We start from the raw sequence: 27,239 nt of genomic DNA, 5'->3' as shown, positions 1-27,239 counted from the left end.
GAAGATAAAAGGAAAGTATAAGAAGTAGTGTGGGAAGTACTGGGATCTTCGAAGTCGGCTTCATGATGGAGGATGTGCTGGCCTTGAGAGAAGGGTTGAAGAAGAAGGACGAGTACCTGATGGCGGCCGTGGAAAGGTTCAGCGTCCTCAGCAGAACATTGAGGAGCAAAGAAGACGACTTGAGCTTAGTAAGGGTGTGAAGGACCAGTGTAGCGACCTTCAAGATCAGGTAGTTCAACTGCAAGGCCAGTTAGGCGAGTGCCAATTCTAGATGGAGGCTCTAAGGGGTGATATTGCTGAGAAGCAAGAAGAGCTCGAGCATGCGGAGTCTTCTCGGTTGGATGCTCGAAGGAAGGTAGACATCCTTGAGCTGGCGAACAAAACTCTTTGTGCTGAGTGGGAAAATGATTAGTCGACAGCGAGGGCTAAGGAGGACCGTCTTGAGGAGAGGATCGGGAAGATGGACAAGGAAAACTCCGAGTTGCATGATCGAGTTGCTTCTATGTAGGCCGAGAAGGCCCAACTACTTGCACGGCCCACTTCGTCAAAAGCTTTTGAGTATCCTAACATTCCTTGCGAGCTGTATGAGTAGTGGATCCATGCTGAAGCTCGGTTGGACGTGCTCCGCAACCTGTGTGCAGTGGGCACTATGGTTTAAGTGGCTCTCGAGGATGCCCGAGTTCAGGATCGCTTGGCTCGGCTCGCTTGTGATTATGATCCTACTATGCCTAAGCCTGGTGAGGATGATGAAGAAGAAGGCATGGATCCGCTCGACGATGATGCCTTGTATGATTCTTCTTACCCTTAGGGCGAGGATGGAGGAGATGTTGGAGGCCGATATGGTGATGGCCATTAGTTTATGTTTCAACTTGTATATTTTTTTTTGGAATCTTAAAACGCTTTTTGGAAAGAACCATTCCTTTGAAAATGAATATCCAAGTTAAATTCTTGTTTTACATGTCTTTTTCATTTTGGGTTTTGTTTTTATACTTGTGTTTTGTTTTTGTACTTATGAAGTCGTCCTTTAGGCGGTTGTGGCCCTTGGGCCGAACAGCCATGGGCCTTGTTGGACTTTTGTTTACACAAGTTGAATATGTCTCTTAATCTAGATGTAGCAGAGGGCCGATAGGTATTTTTCGAGCTTCGTCAAACTTGGCAGTTCATTGAGTCGTGGCCGAGGGACGATAAGTGTTATGAAAACATTTGTCAAATTTAACCGTTTATTGAATCGTGGCCGAAGGCTAGTAGGTGTTGTTCAAACATGGTCAAATTTAACTATTTATTAAATCGTAGTCGAGGTCCGAAAGGTGTTGTTCAAAATTAGTCGAATTTATTTATTTATTGAATCGTAGCCGAGGGCTGATAGATGTTGTTCGAACTTGGTCGAATTTAAGTGTTTATCGAATCATGGCCGAGGGTCGATAGGTGTTGTTCGAGCCTGGTTAAACTTAACCGTTTATTGAATCATGGCCGATGGCTGATAGGTGCTGTTAAAACTTGGTCGAATTTAACCATTTGTTGAATAGTGGGCGAGGACCGATAGGTGTTGTTCGAGCTTTATCAAAATTAACCTTTTGTTATGTTGTGGACAAAGGCCGGTAGGTGTTATTTGAACTTGGTCGAACTTAACCTTTCATTAAGTTGTGGCCAAGGGCTGGTAGGTATTGTTCGAACTTGGTCGAACTTAAACTTTCATTAGAGTAGTTTCGATAAGAATGAATTTCTATTACTTTGATGTCGTTGCTCAGATTACATTCTTTTGCCCTTGGGCAAATTTTGGAGAAAGTTACAAATTTTGGGTGTTTGCTGGCGTTCCATTCCCAGTATATATAGTCCCTTCATCGTTTGACTTGGAGAATCTTAAGGAGTCAGGCAATGAAAGAAAATTAGTTTGTTCTCGTACACTCCGACTCGAAGTGTCCCCACTCATTGCCTCGTTAAAAACCTCCTTGAGAAAACCCTATTGGTACAAAACTCATGTGAGGGAAAAAAGAGTACGACTTGGGAAGCGTTTCTTATTTTCTAGAAGTTGAAGTATTTGAGGTGGCTGATATCCAATTGTTTGGTAGTTGGTTTCCTTCCAATGACTCTAGTTGGAATGAACCCTTGTTTGCTTTGCCTATAATTTTGTACGGCCCGTCCCAGTTGGTTCCCAAATTGGCTTCTCGTGGATCCTTATTTTCTTGGGTTTTGGCTTTGAGTATGTAGACCCCGATCTTGAGCGGCTGGACCTTTGCTTTTTTGTTGTAGTAATGTTCCACCTGTTGTTTTTGGGCAACCATCCTTATTTATGACATATCTCTTCGTTCGTCAACCTCATCAAGCTGATGTCTCCCACTCTCATCGTTGATGGTGCCGCTTTCATGGGAGTACCTCAGACTGGGTTCTCCGATCTCAACTGGTATAACTGCTTCTGTTCCATAGACTAACAAATAGGGCATCTCTCATGTGCTCGTCTTTGTGATAGTTCTGTGCACCCATAATACTTTTGGGAGTATTTCTGACCACAGTCCCTTGACTTCTTCAAGTTGCTTCTTCATAATGTTTAATATGGACTTTTTGGAGGATTCTACTTACTACTTTCTGGTTGATAAGGAGTTGAAAGTTTCCTCTTAATGTGCCATTTCTCGAAGAATTCAGTGGTTTTCTTTCCCGTGAATTGGGGCTCGTTATCGCAACTAATCTCTTTCGGTAGACCATATCGGCAGCTGATATTTTTCCATATGAAGGTGATTACCTCTTGTTTGTGCAATTGGGCGAACGCTCCTGGTTTAACTTATTTAGAGAAATAGTCAACTAAAACTAAAATAAATCATAAATTACCTTGCCTCGGCGGGAGTGGACCCACGATGTTCATTCCCTACTTGATAAATGGCCATGGAGAGGTGACCGAATGAATGTGTTCACCTGCTTGGTGGATTATTTGGGTGTATTTATTACATTCACAAATTCTGAGGCATCGTTCTTCATGGTATGCCAATAGTACCTAGCCCGTATGAGGCACCGACGAGTGCTTGATCACTGGAGTGAGCGCCGCAATGGCCTTCGTGAAATTCCTCAAGAACACGTTGGGTTTTGTTTAGGCCTAAACATTTTGCCAAAGTACTGCCATACATTCTCTTGTACAAGTCATTATGAAAACAGCAGTATCTGGCCACTTGCATTCTTAGTTTCTTAGCTTCATGTTTGTCGTTTGGAAGGATGCCATCCTACAAGTACGTAATAATACAATTGCACTAGTCCCAAGTTATACTTATATATTTGACCTCGATTTGGTCTAGTGACAAGTTGAGGAGATGATGTACGCTTTTATCCCCGGTCGCGATGATTTTGGTGATGGCGGCCAACTTGGCGAGGACATACGCTTCGATGTGCTGGGCTCATGGGATCTGGTCGAGCTGATATTCATCGCAATTTGGCAGTAACTTACAGATCTCGGCTTGACATTTTTGCAACCTCTATTCATTGATTTGGAAATCCCCTATAACTTGGTTGACCAGAGATGAGAATCACATCAGAGTTTCAGCTGCTTCGCCATATTTTTGAGTGCTATCCTTAACCCTGCGATTACGGCCTCATACTCGGCCTTGTTGGTACTCGTATCAGCGTATCTTATGTACTGGTGAATTACTTCATCGGTAGGGACCTTGAGTACGAGTCCCTGTCTATATCCAAAAGCATTGGATGCGTCGTCGGTGTACAGGACCCAGAGGTCTTGTGTTTGAAGAGAAGCTTGAGCAGCTTCCTTCTCGGCCTCGGGCATTACTTTTGTACTAAATTTTGAGACGATGTCGACGAACACTTGCGACTTTTTATTGTTCGAGGATGGTACGTGATGTCGTTCTTACTTAGCTCAATGGCCCATTCGGCCATCCTCCCCAATAGTTCGGGTTTAAGTAAAGTGCTTCTTAGAGGGAAAGTGGTAACAGCCGAGATAGGGTGGCACTCGAAATAGGTTCTAAGCTTTTGTGAAGCTACGACCTATACCAGGGCCAATTTCTCGAGGTGTGGGTACCTCGTCTCAGCGCCGACAAGTGTTTTACTGATGTAATAAGTAGGAGATTACATCCCTTTGCTTTTTCGAACTAGGACCGCACTTACTGCTACTTCAGAGATGGCGAGGTAAATGAAGAGGTGTTCTTTGGGTTCATGCTTCGAGAGTAAAGGTGGTAATGAAAAATACGCCTTCAGTTCTGGCAGTGCTTGCACGCACTCGGGCGTCCGGCCATTATCCTTTTTAAGTACGCCAGGGTCTTATACAGTATATTGTGATGCGTCGCGGATTGGTCTCGACGCGGTGTTGATGCAGGACGGTATGGTGATTGCCTACACATCCAAACAACTGAAGGTACATGAAAAGAACTATCCCGTCTACGACCTTGAGTTAGCAGCTGTTGTTCATGCCTTTAAGATTTGGCGGCTCTATTTGTACGGTGTCCTTTGTGAGATCTATACCGATCACCAAAGTTTGCAGCATCTGTTCATACAGAAGGATCTTAACCTGCGTCAGCATAGGTGGTTGGAGCTGCTTTAGGATTATGATATCACCATTTTGTACCATCTTGGGAAGGCCAATGTGGTGGCCGATGCTTTGAGTCGCCGGGCGGAGATTTTGGGGAGCTTTGCATATCTACCAGCAACAGAGAGGCCATTGGCGTTGCTTATGAAGCATACAGTCCCAGCACCAGAGGCACCAGCTGACCAGTCTGAGGAGCCGGTTGTGACTGCACACACTGTAGAGGAGATGATACAGATGCTTAGAAACCCTATTGTCCATCAACCAGGAGATGATGACATACAGTTGGAGGAGACAGATGGTGCTGATGATCCTATGCAGACTGAGACCACATATGGAGTTTTCTTAACTCTTTACCCTTTTCCTGTTCTTATTTTTGTTTAAGCATTGAGGACAATACTTATTTTCATTTGGGGGGTGGTCTATTTTGATTATTTGACTTTGACATTTGACATTTGGGTTGTAATAACTCTAATACTATTTTTTCTTTCGTCTTTATTTTCCTTTGGTATGTATATATTCTTCCCATTTGATGTAGATATTCATTTTCCTTATGTATATACTCATTTGACTTCGGTTTGTATATTCATTTATCTCGCTTTCCGTAGTATATTTCATAGCTTCTTTAGTTTGTTTTTCCTTAGTAGTATAACTTCTTATTTACTTTAGTAGCTTCTTTTTAATTTTCTTTAGTATCTTCTTATTTTAGTTTTGTGTGAACAATAAGCCTTTGGTTTTCTTAATGCCACGGTTCTTTCCAAAGGTAGATGTTGTGTGAACCGGGTGGCTCTTCCCAACTATGCGTGACAACCTTCTTAAGGGATTGAGTCAGTTTTCTTTTATGTTTTAACAAAATATAGTAGTAATGAATAAAAGTGTCTCGAGCATTCTTCACTTGGTACCAACACATTTACCTTTGACCTTACGGTTAAAAACAAAGTTGTTAGCCCAAAATAGCTCTAGTTGTGACCTTTAGACTCTTGTGTTGACTCAAACAATCATCGAGTGGTTCAGTCGAGCCATTTGTGATTCTCAATCTTAGCTAGGGTTGTTGTGGGCCTTCGACTCCGTTCTCTTTAGCAATCCAGTAGTGTGAGAGGTGAGGTATTGAATTGCAAGTCCAAGTTCCCGTGCCGATAGTCTAGAACTTGCCCCGAGTGTTTTTCTAGGCAAAATTCTAAGTATATCTTGGCTTGAGAAATGATTTTAGGCTCTCCTTGATCCAATTCGAAATTGAAATCTTCAATTGCCTACCATTGTGATATCCCTAGTCAACCCATTTGAGCCGAAGCCTTTGTCTTTCAATAACCAAGTTACAAGCCTTTATCCGTTCTGAAATGACCCTCTCTTGGCACCCAATCTTTCCTTAGCATTCTTGAGAAATAATTGGTAAAAACATAAATTTGGGGGAGAGACGAGGAGTTTGCAGTGATAAAAGGTACAAAGAAGAGAAAGAAAGAACAAAAAGAAAAATGACAAAAAGAAAGTGAATAAAGTGAAGAGTTGAAGGGAATTCAAAAGAAAATGAGGATAAAAGGCTGAAGTAAATAGAAAAGGAGAAGAATGAATGTCATGAACAAGAAAGAGCGACGTTACGTCTCTCTAGTTCCCCCAAGGAAGAAGAAAATGACTCAAAGAGTCAAGAAAGTATGAGCCGAAAAGAGAAAATGGAGTGCTTAATGTAAGATATTCGATTCCAACAAATCCTACCTTGGTCTAAAAGCCTTCATTACATCCCGCAAAAGCCCTACATGATTTCAAGTTGAGTGAGCTTACATTTGTGGTGATTTACATGACGGGCAAGCTTATGGTATTTAGAGCCGAACTTGTGGCATTCTTTTGAGAGAGATGAGCGAACTTTTCACAATCCTTGTATCGAGTGTTGCATTCTAAAGTGAGATATGCTAATGGAAAGTAAAGGAGGAGGTGTTTGAGATCCACAATGACCTACGTGAAAGAACGAGCTTCCTTGATGAATAGAGTCAACTCTTGATGCTCTAGTGTCACATTAGAACTATTGTGGGTAATTCATTGCATTGTTGATAATTCATATGTGTTGTAGGTAATTGTTGGTTTCAATTGATGTGTGATTGATTCACCTTAGACCAGCTGAAATATCTCTTTTTCTAGTGGAGGTGGGAATTGCCTTATTTGCTTGAGGACAAGCAAAAGCTTAAGTTTGGGGGAGTTGATAAGTGGGGATTTTGACCTATTATTTGCTCTCTTTTACTTGTGATTTAGCTCAAAAGGGGTTTAAAGGCATTCCGAAAACTAACAAAATATGCTTACTTGCAGAAATATTGGGACACGATCCAAAGAAGTCAAAATCTACTCATAAAGGAGTCAAAAGTTAACAAGAACCAAAATAGGGCAAAAAGGCAAGCAGTGCAGCCGCAGAGGGGAGATTCAGAGAGTAGCTTTTGGGCCAGCTAAAGGCATGCGGACCGCACCAAAATTGTGCGGCCGCAGTCATTATTATGCGCTTCGCAAAGGGTGAAGAATCAAAGAGTTGTTCAAGTCCAAAAAGCATAGTGCGGACCGCAACAGTTTGGTGCGGCCGCATAATCATAACTGCGGCCGCGCCCATTTTTATGCGGACCGCAGAAGCCCTCAAGTCCCAAGCCCAAGTTCCCAAGAATGCGGACCGCGATAGTTTTGTGCGGCCGCATAATCATAAGTGCGGCCGCACCTATTTTTATGCGGACCGCAGACGCCCCTAAGTTCCCAAGCAGTGCGGACCGCACCAGAATTGTTCAACTGCATTAGCTCATTGTGCGGACCACACCAAAATTATGCGGCCGCACAACCTTCGTAGGGGCATGTTTGTCAGATATTTTCAGCTTAGTATAAATAGAACTTTTTGTCATTTTTAGGTTAAGCAGAGTTGTCAGAATTGCACCTGGGCCTTTTTCTTTACTGTATTGAGTAATTTTGTAGTAGATTAACGTCTTAACATTAGATTTTCTTTGTCTAATCAATTATTATGCATTCTATCTTAATTTCTTCTTGTATTTCTTTATTTTCCATGAGTAGCTAAATCTTTAGCTAGGATTGTGGACCAACCCTAATGTGGGTATTTGATGGGTGTTTAATTCAGTGCTTATTTTTTATTGGGTTAGTAATATTTAGCCTTGTTCATGATTGAACCCTAGAATCAATGGTTGCAAACATTGATTCATGCCTATTTGACTTAGCCTCTACTTGAGAAAGAGAGACTAAGTCTAGGAAAACATTGCTAACAAGAAGTTAGGGTAAACTCAAGAAATTGATAGCCCCAATTAAAGGGTTAAACCTAGAGATAGTAAGACACGACTTGAGATAATATCACTTGTGTTGTGCATATACCCAATTGAGCTTGAAAAAGTCAATTTGGGCAAAATCACTCAAACTACCGAGAGGTATAGAATGGGTACCGGATGTGATTGCTATATTACGACCCCAACTAATCAAATTTAGAAGTAGACCACCAATCAAGTTTGTGGAAGTGAAATTGAAGCCAAAACTTACAATTAACTTAGATATACATCTAATCCCATATTCTAACTCTTTGTGGATTCGATCCCGACCTTTGTTGGGTTTATTATTGCATCGACCGCCTCGCTACTTAATTGTGGTGTGAGTTTGGCCTAGATCAACAACTCACGTGCTAATAATCACAATCCGTCTGGCGTGGTCACAGTCTCATTATCACATCTTCCCGGTGTGGTCACAGGCACAATATCACAATTTGTCCGGCGTGGTCATAGGCACAATATCACAATCCGCCCGGCGTGGTCACAGGGTACTAGTCTAAACCATATCATATAAAGCAGATATGCAAGAAAACATGTACATGATCAAAGAACATCAAAATTTCATTCCTTGACTTGTGTAAGTGACATGCTAAGGTGTATACATGTGCATGTGTGATATCATAGCTTAAAACAGGTGAATACATCACAAAGTAGTAGCTATCAGGATAAATTAGGAGATTAACCTCTATGCAACCTCAAACATGGCTCAAATAGCTTACAACAGGGGGTGCAAATAAGAGATATATCACAGTAGGAGGCTTATCAATGAATTCAAGGCATGTCATAGCCTAAGCACTATCTCGAGCATGGATAAATACCCCGGTGCTTGCACTTGGGTTCAACCCCCACATATATTTGCACCCATAGCACGTAGCTATCATAAATAACACACGCAACTAGTGCTTCAACAAAGTTTAGATAAGATACTTACCTCAAACAAGCCAAAACAAATACCGAGCAAGCCAAACAACACTCTAGGAATTCCATCTCGTGCGAACTAACCTCTGAACGGCTTGAAACTATCCAAAATCAACTCAAAAATATCAAATAATGCCATAGCAAACAAATCCAAACGATAAAGGTTAAATCTTAAATCAAATGCTCAAAGTCAACCAAAAAGTCAACTCGGGCCCGCACCTCGGAACCCAGCAAAACTCATAAATTCCAAAAATTCATTCGAATACGAGTCCAACCATACTAATTTCACTCAAATTCGAATCTTAATCGATGTTCGAATCTCAATCGATGTTCGAATCTCAAAAATTCAATTTAGAAAAGTTTTGACAAAAATCCCCAATTTCTCTTTTTAAATCATCAAGCAAATACCAAAATCGAAGGTGGAATCATAGAATATAATCAAAATCGAGTAGAAAACACTTACCCTAGTCTGTATGGTGAAAATCGCCTCCAAAATCGCCCAAATCCGAGCTCCATAACTCAAAATATGATAAAACGACCTAGACATTCGAAATAGATACACTGCTCTAGAGGTATCCTTCGCGAACGCGAAAGAAGCCTCGTGTTCGCGAAGAACAAACTCAGCCGACCACAAAATTACCCTTCGCGTTCGTGGAACAATCCTCGCGAACGCGATGTATAACCGGACCAAACCTTCACGAACGCGGCATAGACCAAGCGAACTCGAAGACAAAAACTTCCAGCTCCCAGCTCTCCTACGCGAGTGCGTGACCCAAGGCGCGAACGCAGAAAACAATCAGCTCAACCTTCTTCGAACGTGTTCCAGCTGTCGCATCCATAGAGAACAAACCACCAGTAGACAGAAATACACTTTGCAATCGCGAAGAACACCAGAGGTATCAGATAACAGCAGAATCCAGCAATGCATGCAAACTCCAAAATGGTTTGAAATCAATCTAAAACACACCCGAGCCCCTCGGGACCCCGTCCGAACATACCAACAAGTCCCAAAACATAACACGGATCAACTCGAGGCCTCAAATCACACATAATAACATCAAAATGATGAATTGTACCTCAAATCGAACATGATGAACTTATGAACTTTCATCTTCCAAAACTCGTGCCGAACCATATCAAATCAACTCGAAATGACCTCAAATTTTGCACACAAGTTTCAAATGACATAACGAACCTATTTCAACTCCCGAAAAAATAATCCAAACCTGATATCAACAAAGTCAACTCCCGATCAAACTTATGAACCTTCGAACCTTTGAATTGCCAACATTCGCCAATTATGGCCAAAATCTTCTAAAAGCCTCCAAATGCAAATTCGGGTATATGTCCAAGTCCAAAATCACCATCCGGGCGTAACGAAACTATCAAAACTCTGATCTAGGGTCAAATACATAAAATTCAAACTAGGTTAACTCTTCCAACTTAAAGCTTCCAAAATGAGAATCATTCTTCCAAATCAATTTCGAATCACCCAAAAACTAAAACTGACGATACACGCAAGTCATAATACATCATATGAAGTTACTTATGCCCTCAAACCATCAAACGGAATGCAAATGCTCAAAATGACCGGTCAGATCGTTACATCAATGGGATTGGATTCTCCCGCTGGTTAACTGGAAACACCTTATCATCAGTCGAGACTTGGCTTCGATGTTGGTTCACTAGGAGGATTTACTCATCGTCATTTGGTATTTTATTAAGGAAGCGGCCATCACTTTCCGACATCATATAATCCTTTTCAAATAATAAATTAGCAAATGAGGATGGTGGTGAGAACGAAAGAAACAACAGTACTTAGAATTTACTGGAATAATTGCTAAGACCCTACGATAGATGTCAAACTATTTAACGATCTGATTTTAAGTCAAATTAATCAAATTTGTAATAGAAGGCCTCAAACAATTGAAATAAAGTCTAAGTGTTCTTCCTTGATACAATAATTAGAATAAGAGTGAAATGACATAAATAAAATAATGAACAATAATGAGCAATATGAAGCAAAGAAGAGGAATTTTTATTGGTTGAGCCTATTTTAAAATGAGCACCTGTTTGTCATAATGTTATACTTGTGGATATTTCAGACCGCCTGACATGAGATAATAAGAGGTCTATTTATAGCTAAACCCTAGCATAAATGGCTCCCTATAATTGCGCTTGCTTGTTATGGGCATTATCAACACATTCCCTATGTTACGCCTAGTCGATTTTTAATCGCTCGAGATTTAAATGACTAATCTCGAGTATCTCAGAGTTTATTTGTCAAAAAATGTTGTATCCGGATACTCATAGGTTCTCCAGGTTGATTGGTCTGAGCTTTAACCGTTAGTCTCCGGTTGTTATTAGTCCAGAGCAAATCACCACTTATGACTATCCGGGTGATTACCTAAATAAGTTTACTATGTAAGTTCTGACTCCGAGATTCTTTTCGGGTATCATTTGCTATTACATCCACGTGTCCTGCCCGTATTATACCAATATAGGTTCCCTTTCTGCCATTAACTTGTTCTCTGCCTTTGAATCCACCATAGAAGAAGGATTGAGGAACCAAAGTAACAATTTCTTTTAACAATCGGTGTTACCAATTCACATATGAATTGTGTTCGATCTCTTTTTCTCCACAAAAATAGAGTTAACATATTAGATGGATCTGATTGTACTCCTTGAAAAACTTCAGATTCGGGGTCTAAAGTTAGCTCTTATAGTGTTAACTTCAGACATACAGATCTGAAGTTAGGGATCGCCAAGCTTAACTTTAAATATCTAAAGTTTTGTATACGGTTAAAATCGGGCCCACCCGATTTTACTATTTGACCGAAACCGGGAGATTGCATCGAAGGACGGCCTCGTAATGGAACAGACTAAATCACGAGGACTAGGTACCGAGTTCAGAACTGAGGTACCTGTCGAGATCGAGGCTAGTAGAGATCGAAACCAAATGAGACATAATCGAGAAAGATCGAAGATAGCATAATAACAGAAAGGCGAGATATATGTGACTGGTCGAGGATCACGGTATAAACCTCGGTGACTGATCGAGGATCATGGCATAAATCTCGGAACGCATCAAATCAGAAACGGTTAATTCGCTAATCATGGGATTTTCTTATGTAATTAGAATCATACCATAAGTGGGATTCCTCTACTATATAAAGGGGAGTTCTAATCATTTGTAGGACACGGTTGACAGATATAAAAAGTAAAATAATTTTCTTTCTCGTTTATACTATTGTTTATCAGCTGGTTATACTTTAATTATTTTGGCATCAACCAGTTCGAGGGTATCCAAACTCGAGTGTTGAGTTCCATTCTAACATCGGTTTGCTTTATTTTATTGTTAATTTCTATTACCCATCCTCATATTTATCTACTGGTATTAAGTGAAATCACGTATCCTTAGAACCACATTATAAGCTTAATTGTTATCCAACTTTAAGGGTAAACAGTTTGGCTCCCACTGTGGGACCTAGGATAATAGTGATTTCTTAATACTGATTTCGATAGCACACACTACTTTACACTTGTTCTCGTAAGAAACTTTATTTTTCAGGATAAACATGTCAAACTCACAAGTATCACATACACATGGTGACAACAGCCTCAGATTTCATGTGAAAAATGACAACATAGCCGCCACAAGAATCGAGGTGCCTCAGGCTGACCTCGAGGGAGCACCAATTGCAAATCCCGTCGATGTCAATTCACAAGTCGCCCTAAATGCAAATTAGGGCGTTGATCCCAAAGGTAGTGTACGCGGGGAATTTCGATCAGGTGGTGGAGGTATGCAGGGCGGAGAAGAAGGTGGAGTTATCCTCCAATTGATATTCGATATGTTACAGGCTCAACAAGCCCCTATAGCACAATTACAAAATTAACACCGAACACCGAGTAGGATCGAACGAGAAGTCATCCACAGGACCGAGTCTGTGCCGGAAATGTCAAATGCCAATGAATCGGGGGCTGACCCCGCCATTATGAAAATGTTCCAGGAGCTCATTAAACGGATTGAATCGGTAGAAAAGAAAATCGAGGCAAATGATAAGAAAGTAGAGACATACAACTCCCAGGTTGACCAAATACTGGGGGCACCGTCGATTCTAAAGGGTATGGATTCAAAGAAATTCATACAGAAGCCTTTCCCTCCAAGTGCGGCTCAAAAATTAATTCCATAAAAATTTTGAATGCCAGAAATTCCTAAGTACAATGGGACCACCGACCCTAATGAGCATGTCACATCTTATACATGAGCAATAAAAGGGAAAGACTTGGAAGACGGTGAGATTGAATCTGTTTTACTGAAAAAATTTAGATAAACCTTGTCAAAAAGAGCAATGATATAGTACCACAATTTTGCCCCCTAATTCCATCGATTCCTTCGCCATGCTTGCAGACTCTTTCGTCAAGGCACATGTCGGACTAATAAATGTTGCAACTAGGAAGTCGGACCTTTTCAAGATGAAAAAAAAGGACAACGAAATGTTGAGAGAATTCGTATCTCGGTTCCAGATGAAATGCATGGAACTACCACCGGTCACAGACGATTGGGCTGTTCAAGCCTTTACTCAGGGTTTGAACGAACGTAGCTCGGTGGCATCATGAAAGCTAAAACATAATTTAATTGAATATCCAGCGGTAACCTTAGCCGATGTACATAATTGATACCAGTCAAAGATCAGGGTTGAGGATGATCAATTGGGGACCCCTTCCGGTTCCGTTTATCTAAACAGGCCCGTCGGCAGAACTCAAAGGGATATCAATAGAGAACTTCGGCCGAATAGAGATCGGTATCAACCATACAAAGTAGATCATAGAAACAGCGGCCCAGGACGTAATCCCATCTGAAATAATCGAAGGAACGATCGAGGACAGAGCTCTCGAGGGCTCATGAGAAAAAGTGGCTTCGATAAACTTGTCGATCCCACTGAAGCACCACTATTATCAGAATACAACTTCAGCATCGATGCATCAAGTATTTTGTTAGCCATTGGGAGAATCAAAGATACTAGATGGCCCAGCCCCTTACAAACCGGTCCAACCCAAAGAAAACCCAATCAAATATGCAAATACCATGGTACACATGGTCATAGAACCGAAGATTGCAGACAACTAAGGGAGGAGGTGGCCCGTCTATTCAACGAGGGTCACCTTCGAGAATTCTTGAGCAACCGAGCTAAGAACCATTTCAGAGATAGGGATGCAAACAGGAAAAACGAGCAGGAAGAACCATAGCACGTGATTCACATGATCATTGGTGGGGTCGATATTCCACAAGGGCTTGTGTTCAAACACACTAAAGTATCAATCACCAGGGAAAAACGAACTCGACACTATGTGCCAGAAGGCACTTTATCATTCAATGATGAGGAAGCATAAGGGATCTCACAACCCTACAATGATTCTTTGGTAATCTCTATCCTTATGAATAAAATCCAGGTTAAACGTGTTTTAATTGATCCAGGAAGCTCGGTCAATATTATTCAATCGAGGGTCGTGGAGCAGCTCGGCCTACTAGATCAGATCGTACCCGCATCTTGGATTCTCAATGTATTCAACATGGCGAGTGAAACAACTAAAGGTGAAATCATCCTACCAGTAAATGTAGCCGAAACTATTCAAGAAACAAAATTCCATGTCATCGAGGGCGATATAAGATACAACGCACTGCTCAGAAGACCCTGGATTCATAACTTGAGGGCGGTCCCCTCGACCCTTCACCAAATGCTGAAGTTTCCAACACCAGATGGAGTAAAAATGGTGTATGGGGAATAGCATGCTGCAAAAGAGATGTTCCCGATCGACAAAGTAATACCGGTATTGGCATTTTCATCAACAAAGGGATCAGAGTCCAAAGGAAAATAGGAAGCTAAATAGCAACCACATCCACCAGCCTCGGCTCAATTGGAGAAGCAGGGAACGGATGAGGACGATGACTACTGGATCCCTCGATCCTTCATAATCCCCAAGGATTCCGATGCCACCAAATCGACAATCGAAGAGCTGGAGCAAGTCATACTTATCGAGAATCCACCCGATCAAAAGGTATACCTGGGTACGGGGTTAACCCCCGAGCTCAGGGAAAAACTCATTACATTTCTTACCAATAACATGGATTATTTTGCTTGGTCCCACCTAGATATGACAGGGATCCCGCTGAAAATCACTATACATCGACTGAGCTTGGACCCGAAGTTCCGCCCGGTAAAATAAAATAGAAGGCCCCAGTCCGAGGTAAAACATACATTCATCAAGGACGAGGTAACCAAACTTATCAAAAGAGGATCCATTCGGGAGGTAAAATATCCCGAATGGTTAGCAAACGTAGTCGTAATCCCTAAAAAGGGAAATAAACTTAGAATGTGCGTATACTATAAAGATTTAAACAAGGCATGTCCTAAAGACTCTTTTCCTCTACCAAATATCGATCGCATGATCGATGCCATGACCGTCCATGAGATCCTTAATTTTCTCGATGCCTACTCCGGGTACAATCAAATACAAATGAACCCGGAGGATCAGGAAAAGCCTTCTTTCATCACTAAGTACGGTACCTATTGATATTATGTAATGCCTTTTGGACTAAAAAATGCTGGTGCCACTTATCAACGCTTAGTAAATCGAATGTTCGAAGAATAAATAGGTAAGCCAATGGAGGTTTATATTGACGATATGCTAGTTAAGTCCCTATGAGCAGAGGACCATTTGACACATTTGCAGGAGACCTTTGATATACTAAGGAAATACAACTTGAAACTCAACTCGGAGAAATGTGCATTCGAGGTCGGCTCAGGAAAGTTCCTCTGCTTTATGGTATCGAATCGGAGTATCGAGATAAACCCAGATAAGATCAAGGCAATCGAAGACATCACAGTCGTGGACAATGTTAAGGTCGTACAAAGATTAACAGGGCGCATAGCCGCCCTAGGCCGATTCATCTCGAGGTCTTCAGATAGAAGTCACAGGTTCTTCTCACTGCTCAAAAACAAGAAAAATTTTGCATGGACCCCGGAATGCCAACAAGCATTGGAAGAATTAAAGTGGTACCTCTCAGGCCCGCCACTGCTTTATACTCCGAAAGTGGAGGAGCAACTCTACTTGTACTTATCAGTCTCAGAAATCACGGTAAGTGGGGTCCGAGTTCGAGAAGAGAAAGGTACGGAATTTCCTATTTACTATGTTAGTCAAACTTTAGGTGAGATCAAGACCCGGTACCCACACATAGAAAAATTAGTGCTTGCCCTAATAAGCGCCTCTAGGAAATTAAAACCATATTTTCAGTATCACCCGACCTGCGTGGTGACTACTTATCCCCTTCACAATATCTTTCATAAGCCCGAACGTTCGGGCCGTTTGGCCAAATGGGCCGTCGAGATCAGTGGGTACGATATCGAGTATCGACCCCGAATGACCATCAACTCTCAAATCTTAGCAGACTTCGTGAGCGACTTTACGACAGCCCTCATACCCGAGGTCGAAAAGGAACTATTAATAAAGTCGGGTACATCATAGGGGGTGTGGACCCTCTTCACACACGGTGCTTCAAATGTGAAGGGGTCTGGGTTAAGCATCGTTTTGAAGCCACCCACGGGTAATACAATTAAACAAGCTATCAAAACTGCCAAGTTAACTAATAATGAGGCCGAGTATGAGGCCATGATTGCAGGTCTCAAGCTAGCTAAATGTTTGGGAGCACAAGTCATCGAGGCCAAATGTGACTCCCTGCTTGTGGTAAACCAAGTCAACAGAACCTTCGAGGTTCGAGAAGATCGAATGCAAAGATACATAGACAAACTACAGGTGACTCTACATCGGTTTAAATAATGGACCCTACAGCATGTGCCTCGAGAACAAAACAGCGAGGCCGATGCCCTTGCAAATTTGGGGTCATCAGTAGAAGACGACGAGATTAGCTCGGGGACTGTCGTACAACTTTCAAGGTTAGTAATCGAATTAGGCCACGCCGAAATCAACTCCACAAGTCTGATCTGGGATTGGAGGAACAAATATATCGAATACCTAAAGAGCGGGAAGATTCCATCGGATCCTCGGGAATCGAGGACTCTACATACGAAGGCCGCACGATTCACATTGGTCGAAGACAGAACACTGTATAGAAGGATGTTCGATGGACCATTGGGAATATGTTTGGGACCAGGAGATACCAACTACGTCATACGAGAAATACACGAGGGCACATGTGGAAATCATTCTGGTGCCGAATCATTGGTTCACAAAGTCATCAAAGCAGGATACTATTAGGCCGATATGGAAAAGGATACAAAAGAGTTTGTTCGAAATGCGACAAATGTCAAAGGTATGCGCCGATGATTTACCAACCCGAAGAGCAACTCCACTCAATCTTATCCCCATAGCCATTCATGAAATGGGGAATGGATATCGTCGGCCCTCTACCATCGGCCCTAAGTAAAGCTAAATTTATTTTGTTTATGACTAACTATTTATCTAAGTGAGTTGAAGCACAGGCTTTCGAGAAAATTAGAGAGAAAGAAGTCATAAATTTCATCTGGGACCACATTATATGCCTATTCGGGATGCCTACCGAGATCGTATGCGACAAGCAATTCATCGGCAGAAAAGTGACAGTTTCTCGAAGATCACAAAATAAAGAGGATCATGTCGACGCCATATCATCCTAGTGGGAACGGACAGACTGAATCGACAAATAAGACCATCATTCAAAATCTAAAGAAAAGTTTGAATGACGCTATGGGAAAATGGAGAGAAAATCTCCGAAGTCCTTTGGGCGTATCGAACAACGTCAAAATCTAGTACGGGGGCAACACTGTTCTCTTTAGTATATGGCACCGAAGCTCTGATCCCGGTTGAAGTCGGGGAAACTAGCGCCAGGTTTTGATATGCAACGGAAGAGTCAAATCATGAGGCTATGAATACAAGCCTCGAATTTCTAGATGAAAAGCGGGAAGCCGCCTTCGTTCGAATGGCCGCACAGAAACAGCGGATCAAAAGGTACTACAATCGAAAAGCCAATCTTCAATACTTTAAAATCGGGGACTTGATTCTGAAGAAGGTCACACTCAATACTCGAGACCCAAACGAAGGAAAACATGGCCCGAACTAGGAGGGACCGTATCAGGTCCTAGATATCATCAGAAAGGGATCCTACAAACTTGGCACGATGAACGGCGAACAATTACCAAACATTTGGAATATATCACTCCTCAAACGATATTACTGCTAAGGTACGACCTTCTCCATTTTCATTTATATTTTATACTAACCATTTGCAAGTGTTTAATCGATGACATCGAAGGATTCTTCAAACACAAAGTCCTTAGGTCTGAAAGCACGCATTGCACTCTTTTTTCCTTAGACCGGTTTTTGTCCTGAATGGGTTTTTCCGACAAGGTTTTTTACGAGGCAACCATTGTTCGTGCTAACTTAGAGCAATTCAACAGTATTTGAGGCTCATTTACAATCAACCTCGAATACTGGGGGCATCGCCCTCGAATATGAAATTACTTCTTGCTGACAGGGTCTCGATAGGAACATTTTGTTAGGTTCAAACGGTCGAACGAACCATGCCCAAGTAGATTACTCGAGCTCTAATAGAAAACATGTACACATGTTAATCTATTGAAAAAAGTATTTTTCCTTGCCAGATATTTCATGCCTTAGAAAAATATTTACTTTACAATATCATGCTTGTGATCTGTTGTGGAAACTGACTTAAGGGCTGGTCACAACTAAAGTTCGAACAATTGATCCCACACTCAAGGACTGCCATCCAAAGAATCGACATAATCAAATTACAAAATCCTCGAGATCGTAAGACCTCAAAAAAGGCAACCCTCCATTTTATAGGCCACGGCCACCTCACTCGGGGACTGATACTTCGAACAAGTTCGAAGTATAAAACGGAAACAAGCCAAAAATGCGGATCCCAAGTTAAAGGCTATGGCCAAATTAACACGGTTCGGAGACGTCCGATTTCCGTTATAAAACAGGCCTTCGAATATTTTCACCAACCGGTTAACAAGGCTACCCTCGCCTGAATTACTAAGGGTCTCGATAATATCGACCCTCGAAAATCCTAATGGGTACAGAGTCGTTCGAACTCTCGAACAAATTCTTTATTTCATGCTAAGGCACAACAGATTTTATATGACTAAACAATAAACTTTTCAAGCCGAAAAAAGGGAGAAAGCCATTCTTTTTACTATGGCCGTATCAGCCTAATTCAAGAGCCTAAAGGGGCATTTTATTTTTGAGTTCAAGAAATCATCCTCACTTAATTAAAACCTAAAGGTCACCTTACTCCGAGTTCAAGCAAGTACTCACTCGATTATAAAAACTACACTAGTTCAGCTTCGATAAAATTGCCCAAGCCTCGAACTTATTAACAAAATTTTCATAAGGCATGAATGAAACAAAATTTTCACAAGGTAGAAAATGAAATAAAGACAAGTCGGAAAGAGATATTTATATATGTGAGAATATTTACAAGGTCCGATCAGGATCCTACACAAAAGATCAAAAGTGAAACATCCTAAGGTTCCTAATTTTCTCCGAGGGGAGCTTCTTCTCCATCGAGGTCCCCTCCGCTCTCGGGCCCGCTCTTCCTCTCGGCGTCATCATCATCATTAGAGGAGGCCAGCACTCCAGCATCAGCTTCATCCTCTCTAGCATTTATTATCTCGTTGGTAAGATCGAAACCTCGAGTGTGGATCTCCTTGAGGGTTTCCCTCCAAGATTGGCATTTGGCGAGTTTAGCAATCCAATGTGCTCGAGTTTGAGTGGTCTCGGCTGCCTCTCTCGCTTGGACTTGAGCGGCTTCAGCATCGGTCCGGTAGACAGCAACGATAGTATTTGCCTCGGCTTTAGCATTTTCAACTTTAGATTTAGCCTTTGCAAGTTTGGAAGCCAACCGAGCTTCGAACTCCTCTATTTTCTTTTCCTGAGCTGAGCTCTTCTCCTTCATGCCTCGAAGCTGACTTTCGACCGATGATAATTGGGCTCGAGCAGTCTCTTTTTCTTCAGCAAAGCATCCCATACCTTCTTTCCACCCTAAGGACTCCGCCTTCATCATGTTGATCTCCTCACAGAACTACTCGATCCTCTCGACCTTCTGCTGTATCTGTGAGAGTGAAATGTTAGCCATCATTCTCGAATTGAGCCCATGAGCTTTTAAGATTTTTATTACCTGCTCGATCAGGTCGGTCTGATCTTTGTGAGTCGTGGCCAACTACGGCTTGGAGGTCCTTGATCTCTTCTTCTTTTTTCCCACCGAGAAGGTTGAGGGAATTCCTCTCCTCGGTAAGCCTTTGAATGTCGGCCTCATACCGACTCAGCTCAGCTCGAGACCGAGAAAATGCTTCCCAATGAAGCACTGAGGCCTACGCAGAAAGAAGAAAAAAAGTTAGAAATGAACACAAGGGTAATACCAACAATGGGAATTAAGCCTAACCTGATTCAAAGCTTGTTGCGCTTCATTGAAAAGACTCGATGCCCCGCCCAAGTCCTTCTTCGAGACCTCCAAGTCGCTCAGGCCGGTAGCATCTTCGACCCGAGTAAAGTAATCACGGAAAGGGTCCTCCCTTCCGTGGGCTACTTCGATGGAGAGGGACATCAAGGCCCGAGCCTCTTAAATCAGCTCCTCAGAAAATGAGGGGAGCAGCGGGGAGCCTCCAATTTCTATTGCCCCAAGTGGATCACTTGGGGCGTATTATCCATCTCGAGAGGCCTCGAGACCACCCACCGTTGGCTCAGTATAGTGGGAGGCATCTTCAATCCTCGAGGACTCGGGAACTTCGCCCAAGTCTCTTCCCGAGACCCCTTCATCTCGAGACGGAGTCTCTACAGCCTTCACTGATTCAATGACCTTTGGGGCCTCGGTGCTCATTCTCACTCGGGCCACTAGCCCGGAGTCGTCTTCTTCCTCTTCTTCCTCTTCCTCCCTTAGACGCCGAACAAAGTCTTCGGTCAGGAGGATGATGTTCTTCCTCGGCTTACGAGCCTTCTTCTTCTTAGGTTATGTATCCTCGAAGGTTGAGGTCTTTTTTCTCTTTTTGTCCTCCTCCGATTTTGATGCTGGGATCGAAGTCTCCTCCTCACTAGATAAGGGCCTCATGACAACATCTTTGCCAAGGCCTGTATGAAAGAAAATTAAGTAAGAAATGCTTTAACAAAATAATCAAAGTCGTGGAAAAGGGGCTTACCATGACTTTTGGTCTCCCATCGGCCCTTTGATAAATCGCGCCATGAGCGCTCGCCATACGTAGAGGTCGAGGCCAGGTCCCAAACCCAGCTCTTAAGGTTAGGAATTGCACTGGGCATCCAAGCGACCGCTACATCACGAAAAAAGATATCGATGAGAAGAAGCAAAGTAGCAAAACAATAAATAGGAGCTAATAGTAGGATTGTACTTACACTTCATATTCCATTTCTCGGGAAATGGCATATTCTTGGCCGGGATCAGGTTGAAAGTCCTCACTCAAATGAACCGGCCCATCCAGCCTCGGTACTTGTCCCCGTTTATGCTCGAGAACAGTACTTTGATATCTCGGCATTGGAGTTTTATCAACCCACCTCGATAGAGGCGGGGGCTATACAACCTGATGAGGTGGTCGAGGTAAAAGGCATCCCCTCGACTTTGCTCACAAAGAATCGGAGCAGAATAACAATTCGCCAAAAGGAAGGATGGAATTGGCCTAGGGTTGTTTGATATTGACGGCAAAAATCAACGACAACAGGGTAAAGGGAGCCCAGCATGAAAGGGTAAGTGTAAACACTTAGAAACCCTTCCTCTTCGGGGGTCGGGATCACCACCTCTTTGCCCTCCCAGTCGCAGTCTTTCTTTACCTGCTTAATGTATCCCTCGGTTATCGAGTATATATACCTCGGCACTGGCTCGCATCGATCGGGAATCGACGAAGCTTTATCGATCTTAAAGTCGGAAGTGAGGACGCACCCCTCGGGAACATACTCCTCAGGGCGCGGCTCCACCGGTGTGTTTGTCGCCGACCGGCCGCGATGATGAAGCATTTTCCTTTTGAGGAACAGTTTCTGACATTTTCGCCATTTGGATTTGAAGTTAAAAAAGATAGAGATGATAAGATTTGGTGTTCTAAGAAGAGGTTAGCAGTGAAAATCGTAGATTTGGAGATGAAGAACTTAGAAGATGTAAAAAGCTTTGGAGATTGGAAATTTGAAAGTAAAAGTTCGAAATGGTGAAGAGAGGAGCTATTTATAGATTTCACAACGACGGTTCAAAATTGACAGTGGCTGATCATCGACTGACGCGTATTTAATGTCTTGATAACTGTACAGATGGGACGTTTCGGTTACTTTCGTCGCTTACGTTACGAGGATGACGTCATGACAGGTCGAAGTAGAAAAATCGAAGGGTCAATTCGTTTCTTGTCATTACACTCCAAAAAATGAGGGGACTATTTGTATACTGTTAAAACCAGGCCCACTCGATTTTACTATTTGACCGAGACCGGGAGATTGCATCGAAGGACGGCCTCGTAACGGAACAGACTAAATCACGAGGACTAGGTACCGAGTTCAGAACCGAGGTACCTGTCGAGATCGAGGCTAGTAGCGATCGAAGCCAAATAAGACAGACATTGAGCAAGATCGAAGATAGCATAATAACAGAAAGGCGAGATATTCGTGACTGGTCGAGGATCACGGCATAAACCTCGGTGACTAGTCGGAACGGATCAAATCAGAAATGGTTAATTAGCTAATCATGGGATTTTCTTCTGTAATTATAATCATACCATAAGTGGGATTCCTCTACTATATAAATGGGAGTTCTAATCATTTATAGGACACGGTTGATAGATATAAAAAGCAATATAATTCTCTTTCTCGTTTATACTATTGTTCATTAGCTGGTTATACTTTAATTGTTCTGGCATCAACCAGTTCGAGGGTATCCAAATTCGAGGGTCGAGTTCTATTCTAACACCGATTTGCTTTACTTTATTGTTAATTTCTATTACCCATCCTCATATTTATCTATCGGTATTAAGTGAAATCACATATCCTTGAAACCACATTATAAATTTAATTTTTATCCAACTTTAAGGGTAAACAAGTTTATACTTGTAAGTTTCAAATTTATACCCGTGCGTCCGAAGTTTATGCCCGTACATCCGAAGTTTATACTCGTATGTTAATGCCAAAGTCCATGTCAATATCGAGTTCCGAAAACACAAAGTATAAATTAGATCAAAGTCACACCATATCAGTGGAGCATTATTCATCAAAACGGAAGCTTAGTTCTAGACTTCTAGTCAGTCTACAAAATGAGGCAAGTGTTCAATTTTGATTAATCCACCTTTTTACACGGTCATAACACCAAGGGGATTACAAATTCCTTGTTCTTAGTTTAAAATTACCTTTTTATACTAAAGTACTCTGTACTTATTCGGAGCTTAGGGGCGAAGTTAGGAATTTTCTCAATGATGTTTAAATTTAAAAGAAGTGAAAACAAATCTCAACAAAGGATATTTAATATGTGTTATATATCTTTAAAACGTAATATTTTACTTATGTACACATTGTACTTTTTTGACGAAGAGTGATTAATTGACCACTTGGCCATGTGATTTCGCCACTTGTCACCCGTGAAAGCAAAATACTTACTTATACTTGATGTTACACTAAATTGTATTAATTTAGCATGATTTAATGATAGATTAAGATTACAATATGCATTAACTCTGATTAAACAATAAATTTGTATATTAAATATGCAAGTCATTTGTTCATTAATTCGTATAAATACCAAGTGTAAATTTTTTTCCCTTTTTTTTCGCAAGCTAGTGTCTGCATTGAGAGTTGGAACGTTGGTGCAGCGCCATCTAGAAATATTCAATTGGTGTGTTCGGCCATAAGAAGATGATGATAAATGAAGACGCATGGAGCCACATGGGACAGCCTAAACATTTTACGATGTTGTCCAGATAAATGAGAATGAGCTGTTGGATTTTTAATTTGATATTCACAAAGCAAATGCTCAAAGTAACCAGACAAAAGACATAACAATTGAGAACTCTTTAGCACAAATTGTATCTATTTCTTTTATGTGATATTATTTTTTTATTAATTTGTTCTAAAATAGAAAACATCTTTTGGTATTTAAAAATAATTTAATGTTAAATTTCTTTCCTCTTACCCATAATGATATATTTTTATAATCATAAAATAAGATCATACAAATTTAAAATTACAAATTTCAGAAATCTTTACTCCCTTTTAAATTTCGTACGAAGTCCAATTTAACCACATGAACTGGATAGGGGAGTACCGAATTAGTCAAACAAAGGGCAAAGCAGAAAAGTAAGTGAAGTGATGAGATTAAGGTAACTAGAAGCCTCCGAGTAAACATAGAAAAATATCGTCTTTTATCGAATAAACATACAACACATGGACGTGGGGTTTCTCCTTTGCCTATATATCAGCAGCCACTTTCCCATTTCAGTTTCTGTTTAGTGTTGAGAAATCATTTTGGCCAGTCCTTAATATCCTCTTTCCATTCCCCAGCATATGCCCCTTGTCCTTTCTTCTTTCCCTCTGTAATTTCTATTGAATAATAAAAAAGATGGGTGCGATGACTTGCATAGACATTCTTTTGGCCATCATCTTGCCTCCCCTTGGTGTCTTTCTCAAATTTGGCTGCAAGGTATCCTTCTAATCCTCTTCAATTCCCTGTTTTATTTCTGTAAGTCGTGCAGTGTTGATCTGTGACGCATAATTTTTACATTATCATTATATATAAAGTTACTAGTCTTGTTAAAATTTAAAGAAAAAAAAACAAATAACACCCTGCTAAGAAGTAAAAGATGAAAAACTACTGCTCATCGACGTATTATGACTCTAAAACATCGTCACTCATGTTAGTGAAAAGGGAATTTGGAAACTTTATGATTATAATCGCAGGTTGTTTACTTGTGTGTGAAAAACTTTAACCTGATAACGTTACTTATGGTTGTGTTTGTGTTAATTGGTAAAAACAGTGTGAATTCTGGATCTGTTGTTTGCTGACTCTCTTTGGATGGCTGCCTGGTATTATCTATGCTATTTGGGTCCTTACCAAGAATGACTGATCTTTCCCCCACATGGTAATTTTACTCAAATTCTACCATCTCTTCACCCCCACCCCCAAAACCCTCCCGCGTTGAATATATGAAATTCTTTTTATCTTTTTTTTTTCCTTTTCCTAACATATCAGAAAAAAATACTTTTTACCTTGAAGGATGGAGTAGCAGCATGGAATTTTGTTTTTACACCATAATTATATTATTTTATCATGATTAAATAATAAATTAAAGTTAAAGCACACATTTTTTAACCATAATTAAGTGATACAATTATATAGTATAAAAGACATATATTATGTTATGATTGGTTTGGTGTAAACACCGGTATACATGTTGTTATTTGAGTATTCTTTCAATTTGCTAAAAAGACATATCTTGAGATCCTTTTCCTACTTTACTCTTTTGACAGGTAAAGATGTGGAACTTTCATTTCTGCTAATGGGATATCCAGATGTGTTACTTCCAAAGTTGTGTTACTTCTATGAATCAAGATGTGTTACTTCTAAAGTTGTAATTTTTTTGTTAAGCTTTCGTGAATCTTGTGTGCTTCAGTACAGAATTCTGGATAGGCTGTTTCATTTATTAGTGTTTGTAGTCATTACATTGGTTGTATGTTTGAATTTGTAATGTGATTTAAAGTTTGTGATATTGCATATCAAGAGTTATTAGTACTTTCATGCTATATACTAAAGGGCTGGTGATGTTGTAATAGTCTATATCTTAATATGTGTTGTGTATTCAATTGTTTTAACATTACTGAATTTTGATAAATGTAATGTAGCGTGCACTGACTGTAATCTGTGCTGGCAAAAAGGATAATCAAAAGGCAAATTGTTGAATCACGTACGGCTAGATAGGGGTGTACATAGATCGGGTTGGTTCGGATTTTTCAATTATCACACCAAATCAATTATATCGAATTTTTAAATCTATAAATCAAATTAAACCAACAAAAATCAGATTTTTCAGTCTCGGTTTGTCGGTTTTTTCTGTACATCCTGCTGCTAGCCCTACCACCGTGAGTATATGATTTAGTTAGGTAGTTTTTTATAAAAAAAATTAACAATTCGGTGTTCCAACTAACTAACCCAACTGATTTATATTGGTGTCAGATAGGTAATTAAACTGCTCTTTATTGAAAGATTTTTCATTTTCAGAATTTGAACCAGAATTTGTGATTAAGGCGAATGAATTTCAGCCCTCACCACAGTCCTCGATGGTGTAAATTAGATATTTGATCACTACATGCATCCAATCTTATCCAAGCACCTTAAGATGATTGTTAATTATTTTATTATATGTATGATTTTTTTTGTTCTTAAAGATAAAGAAGGAAATATAAAAAAAAAAAGTAACACGGGGTCAACATATCGTCTTAATTATTATCAAGATAGCAATAAGAAGTTTGAAATTATTGCCTTGCTTTGGAATATTAAAAAAGATGTTGCTTTCAGGTTGAGTAGTGGGGGTTGGTATTTTTGATACTTTTGCTGCCCTTCTTACAGCAAAAATTAGCCCCCCACATGTTTGATTTTTTTAAATCATGTTCACTTTATCAATTTTATATGTTTGAATATGGCGTGTGTATTGATGAATCACGTTTTGCTACCCCTACCACTAAAATATAGTTTGGTAGGTAGGATACTTCAATAGACGCGTCAAATCTTATCCACTTATCCAAAGTTGGCAAGATGGTTTTGAAATATATATTTAAATTTAAATGTGTTTAGAGTCTTTCCATCAGCTCTTTATTTTGCTTCATGACCTCTTTGTTTATTTGAGCTCTAAATAATATAAAATAAATAAAAGTGAACAACATATCTATTTATTTTGTAAAATTTGACAATTTATTGAACCTTTTTTTTTTTTAATTTAACGTACAAAATCAATTCAATCTATACCAAAACAACCAACTCTATATATTGATTAAATCTAATAGATTAACAAGCGTTGAAATAACCAATGTAATAAACAATTTATTAAAAAACAATAACAATAGAGAATAAAAATACAAACTAAAGTAGATTTATAATTTTAATAGTATAAGAATTCTGGAATGAAAATTAGCTAAATCAAAACAAATAATTAAAAAGAATAGTGAGGAGGTTATGGCAAAATGAGAATAAGGTAAGCAAAATGAGAATAAGATTCGAACTTCAAACCTCTCCTACCTTCTAAATCCAGTTGATCCAGCTCACCTAACTACTGTTTCTGTTAGGGTCATTGCAACTAACCTAACATATTTATGAACCCGCTTGAACCAACTCACCTAACTACTCTCTCTATCAAGCGGGTTCAACTTAATATATTTATCCAACATTTTGTTCTTAAAAGAATAATTTTCACATAAATTTAATGATTTATTTTTACGAAGTGAGTTCCACTGAACCCGCTTGAACC

Source organism: Nicotiana tabacum, chromosome 9, assembly GCF_000715075.1.
Source record: "Nicotiana tabacum cultivar K326 chromosome 9, ASM71507v2, whole genome shotgun sequence".
In the NCBI taxonomy this organism is placed as follows: domain Eukaryota; kingdom Viridiplantae; phylum Streptophyta; class Magnoliopsida; order Solanales; family Solanaceae; genus Nicotiana; species Nicotiana tabacum.
Note: the sequence above shows the minus strand (reverse complement) of the source record.